This window comes from Tachysurus vachellii, chromosome 8 (genome assembly GCF_030014155.1).
Source record: "Tachysurus vachellii isolate PV-2020 chromosome 8, HZAU_Pvac_v1, whole genome shotgun sequence".
Classification (NCBI taxonomy): domain Eukaryota; kingdom Metazoa; phylum Chordata; class Actinopteri; order Siluriformes; family Bagridae; genus Tachysurus; species Tachysurus vachellii.
In genome coordinates, this window is record NC_083467.1 from 29,770,569 (window position 1) to 29,776,501 (window position 5,933).

Genomic DNA, 5,933 nt, shown 5'->3' on the forward strand with positions numbered 1-5,933 from the left:
CAGAAAGGAATAGTTTAGACAACGTTAGCAACATACAACCTCTCAGGGGTAACCATAGCAACAAGTCTATAAGCAGGAACCTGTTGATATCAGAGTTTAATGTGTTTTATATATAAATAAAGAAATTGACTCTGATGTAAAAGTGTGGTTTAAAACACATCATGTACCTTTAAAGAATTCTGGGAAATTGTGTGTTTTGTCTTGTGTGGGCCAATCAGACAATCAGACAATCAGACCAAACACTTTGTCCCATTGCCATCAGGCTGCAGTTTAATTTTTCTCCATCTGTCACCATGTCCCCTAAAATCTGCTCTCTGAAATGATAGACAGAGTCCCAGAGACCTTCAATTTAGCCGTCTGAGTGTTCGTGGGGGTTCGATGTCAGACGGAGCAAATCTGAGGGGGTGGAGGGAGGTAAGAAAGGTAAAGATGAGTGGGGAGGGGTGAAGAAGGGGTTGTTAGTTAGCACTAATGGCTAAAGGACTTTGATGTGGAACAGAGTGAGACTGCAGGACGAGTGAAACAGCTCATATCTGACCTCCTTCTCCTGCAGTGTGTGTGTGTGTGTGTGTGTGTGTGTGTAACTGTGTCTTGAGATGTTCCAGTCTGATGTTCAGATGAGACATTAGACATGTGGTGAGTGTTGCTAATCTCCCAATGTGGATCTCAGAAACTTAGATGTGCTGCGTAGCAAAAAGATCAAATAATGCAACCAGAGAAGATGTGGGATGTGTTACTCAATAATGCCATGAGACAAGAGACGAGCCGATGAGATGAAAAGATGAAATAAGATGAGAATAAGACGATACACTGACGAGGTGACATGAGGCAAAACAAGACAACATAAGATCAAATAAATTCAGGTAAGCTGTAATGAGGTAAGACAACATAAATCCAGATGAGATGAGATAAGATGAGATAAACATACAAGCTGTAACAAGATAAAGACATAAATCCTGTCGGTTTGTGAGCTGATCAGTTGAACACCACACCCTGATACTGCAGGGTGACACCCGAGTGCATGCTGTGATCTGGAGATCCACTTTCACCATTTACACACCACTGTGTCATATTTAGCTCATTCAAAACCCTAACCTTTATAGAGTTTTTTACGTCTGTAGTTTTGTGGGCGTGGCTAAGTGTACATCAGGTTGTGCATTAATTGGTGTTGATTTGGAGGTTGAAGCTGATCAGAGTTTATCAAAATCCACACCAGAGTACGAAAGCGAAATGTTAGGAATTTCGGATTGACTTGATTTCAATCAAAAAATAAATCCTCAGAAGACAAATGGATATAAAAGTTGGAGAAACTGAAGTTGCATGAGAAGCCATTCTGTAAGTCCATCTATTTTGGGAGGAACTGGACTCCTGTCATTTTCACTAATTCTCTGTTGGTTTTATGGAGTAAATAAAAGGCTGTTGTTCTTTAAACCTTTAACCCGTGCCTGTGTTTACACATCTGTTTCCAAATGAATTCAATCTTTTTTGCTTGGAGAATAAGACATTGAAAAGATCAGGATGAAAACTCTGTGTAAAATGTCTGACTGGATGTCTAATCTAACCTCATCCACAAATAACTTTCTGCTGAGTCATTTTTTGAATTGTGTGGCACATTATCAGTTATAACACAGTTCAACACACTGACTATTTATTTTTGGGCCAAAATCAAACACACCACTTCAGTCCCATGTTCTGTCGGGAAAATCTGTGTTACATCCAGAATAACTGGTAATGAGTTGCTTTTGAGATGCATGACAATGTTAATCAGGACATTGTGTGTTCCTTCACTGTCTGTGCGGTATGACATCATCACTCTGCGACCCCTGACACAGTGATGAGGTCACATTACACAGGAGATCATTCAGATGTTCACAGCGATCAGAGTCTGGACTTAAATCGTTGTAGACGTGCTAAAATTGCTGCCTGCTGCTGAATGAATCAGACACGGCTGGGATTCACTGACCACCAGAAATGAAGGAGGTTTGATATCCACTGAAAACTGGAGGAATGAGCGAGACCATGAGCTATAATCAGATCAGCCTGGATCATACTGAGATCAGAGTCTCCCTCTGCTGGCCTCCACAGCACACTGCAGCCTGCATCGGGATTAGAGATTAGTACATAGAGAAACCTGGTTTTATAGATACAATAATCTTCTATAATGTCTGCAAAAAAAAGATTGTGAATGTTAAAGTGAGAATTACCCTCTCATCACACCTTAAAAGCATGTCATCACATCTCACACCGCATCACACCAGACCATTTTTACGGCATCTCTCTTCCTGTGTGTTTAAGCATAATTTATCAACTTTCAGACTCTCCCAGTGTCTCATGTTTCCTCTTGTCATCTCTCAGACTTCTACACTATCAGTTTCTCAGAGTCTTTCTCTTCTCTGTCACTCATCTGTCCTGTAACAGATATCAGGACAGCAGTGATGACCAGATAAACGAGTTTACTCGAGGTTTCTTTTAAACAAAGAGTTTATTTTGGGAGGAAGTGACTTTATCAGCAGGAGTTGTAGGTAATGAGTTTTATCTGCAGGGTTCAGCCTGCTGTCTGATGATTCTGGCATTAGTGAGATTTCTCTTCAGATTTAATAGCAATATTTATCTTAAAATTCCCCAATTAATCTCCTCTCTCTCATTTCTTTTCCTGAATAAATACACAGAGTGTGTTCTGTTTCGGTGTGAAACACAGTGCACATGGTTTTACAGGAACACATTCTGACCTTCATGTCACCTCTGTCATAGGGGTTTTCTGTCTGTTACCATCCACACTGAGTAAACACATATATCTGCTTTATTTAGAGAGAGAGAGAGAGAGAGAGAGAGAGAGAGAGAGAGAGAGAGACTTTTTTTTTAAAACTTTTTTACAATACTTTATTTTCACAAGTAAATAAAAAAAATAAATAAATAAGTGTTAAGATGGTTTTATGGTAAAACATGAGGTATTATTTTAATTTTACATTTACAGCAGCATCTTATCCAGAGTGACTTGCATTTTTATTTCAGTTTATACACCTGAGCAATTGAGGGTTAAGGGCCTTGCTCAGGGGCCCAGCAGTGGCAACTTGGGGGACCTGGGATTCGAACCAATGACATACAGATCAGTAGTCGAACGCCTTAGCCACTGAGCTACCACATCCCCCACATTAAATGACCACATTAATTCTGGTGCAAAGTTTAGTTCTCCTTCCTCCACAGTGCACAAAGCAACACCACACACATTTAAACACATCTACATCGTTTATAATTCTGTAAAAATTAAAATCAATTATAATTCTTGATTTTATCAGCCTTTTTAACATTTTTGTGGCCTCACAGTCAGCGTTCTGTGCAATCTGGTTTCTCCGGCTCAGGTATATTGCCATCTTCGCTTGACCGAGGATAAAGTTGACCAGTTGGCACCTGAACCTGTGTTTCCTAACGTACTTTAAACCAAAAATAAAACACTGAACAGTAAAAACAACATAAAACAACCTTAAAATGCTCCGTAAAAACACAAACAGTGACTGTAACCTGGAGCAGTGAATAAAAGCATGAAAAACTGTTTCTCTCTGTGAACAAAAAGGACAGTCGTGTGTAATATCAGGGTTTAAAACAGAAATAAAAGAGTTCACAGAGATAATACAATAGTAAAACACTCCACTGGAGGTCGGCAGCTCTTTTTGGTAACAGTGCCCTCCACTCTGGTTTATTATCAGCATTAAAACCCAAAACATTTCTCCATGGGGTGTCAACCCTCCCACTCAGCTTCAGACTCTGTAGAGCAGCTTCCTCGACACTGTCCCAAAGTTCATCTCCCTCTCACCCCGGCACTCCAGGAGGGTACCTTCACATCCATCAAGGTCAGGAGCAATGTTCGGCTGTGGAAAGTGTTCCTCCTCTGCAGGACCATTCTGTTTTGACTGCTTATACAAAATGAAGTATATATGATAGCCTTTTTTTCATCTTTTTAGTCTAACTTGTTACCAACATATTAACATATATTTTGCAAAGATTTTTTTAATATTTGGTATAAGAAAACCTCATTAATATGCAAAATGCTTCATTTTCTAGTAAAAATTATTTTCACTATAGAGACACAAAAATTGATGCACAATTACAGGCTGGTATATTTCAAAGCCAGGAGATTGTTTTTAAGACCATTTTTAATGTCATCAAAAAATAAAGCCTTTTTGTTTTCCAGGTCAAATTGACTTGAATGCTTATAAATCAAAAATTATACAATTATCACCATTCTGTGTGATCAGCCTTACATCTGTGAACATTTTGCACTTTTAATGACTATTTTCCCCACCAGATGTCATCTGATCACATTACACACACACACACACACACAAGAGAAGAGAAGATACTGCCCCCAGCTGGACAAATGCATATAACAAGTGTGAAATATTTTTTGGAGGCCCAATGAAATGCAATGCCCAATGCTTGTGTGTGTGTGTGTGTGTGTGTGTGTGTGTGTGTGTGTGTGTGTGTGTGTGTGTGTGTGAAGCTTGTTGGTAGATCAGATTTTGCCCCCAGCTGTACAAATGCATATAACAAGTGTGAAATCTTTACAAATGAGTAGCTTTTGTTTTTTCTGGAGGCCTAATGAAATGCAATGCCCAATGCTTGTGTGTGTGTGTGCGTGTGTGTGTGTGTGTGCATGTGTGTGTGTGTGTGTGTGTGTGTGTGTGTGTGTGTGCATGTGTGTGTAGCATCATTTCGGTAGATCATATTTGCCCTCTGCTAGGCAAAGGCATATCAAAAGTGTAAAATATTTACAAATGTGTAGCTTTTTTTTTTCTGGAGGCCTAATGAAATGCAATGCCCTATTTGTGTGTGTGTGTGGTGTGTAAGTGTGTGTTTTGGGTGCGTGTGTTAGTGGACATTTTATGTGTGCGTTTTTGTGTCTGTATGTATGTTCATTGCGCTGAAAAGGGCAAAAGTGTGACCTATTGCCCCACTAAATGTGGCCAGGTCAAATTGGCCCTGGATGACTTGAGGAGGAAAGTATTGATTTTACGAACACATAAGTTCAACGAAAATAGACAAAATTAATTTTTCTTGCAAAATTCATAATTTGGAACAATCCTGGAAAATTTCAGACAAATGTGTGGAAGGAAACTCAAGTGATGACACATTAAACTTTCCATCCGGGTCAAATTGACCTGAGGTCTGTAGAAGAGTTAAGCCCAATAGTCTGGAGATGTCCAAAATGTCACAAATTAAATGTACATTGTCGAATATAGACCTATCAGATACACAGTATGTCTGGTCCTGGTGAATGAGCTGCTCCATTCTCTTGGTCAATCTCGAGGCTAATGCTTTTGAGAGCAGCTTACAGTCAGTGCACAATAGCGACGCCGAGCACCAGTTCCTCAGGTTCATCAGGTCTCCCTTTTTCAGCAGTAGTGTCAGGATGGCCCTCCTGCAGCTCAAAGGGAGTTTACCTCCCCTCACACTGTCCCTTAGGACATCCAGCATGAGAGGACAAGAGCCTTGTGAAGGTCCTCCAGTGTCAGCTCTTTGTCCAGCTCCCTGGCTGCTTGCTCAGAGAGCTTTGGAAGACCCATCAAGAATCTCTCCTCCACTAACTGTGCCTCTGACCGCTCACTGCTGTATAGCTTCGAGTAGAACCTTACTGTCTGCTTGCGAATTTCAGTGGGCTCTGATGAGAGATCCCCTGATTCTGTTCGCAAAGCATTTACATTACATTTATATTTACAGCATTTGTCAGATGCCCTTATCCAGAGCGACGTACATAAGTGCTTAAATCTCTAACATTGGATACATTAATGCTGGTTCACTAAGTTACATACTTAAGATACCATGAGTTTAAAACATTGTTCAAAGTTACAATGAAAACCTTTTTTGTATTTATATATATATTTATATAAATGCAAAAAATAGAGAAAGAAGTGCTAGTTGAAGTGTTTCCTGAACAA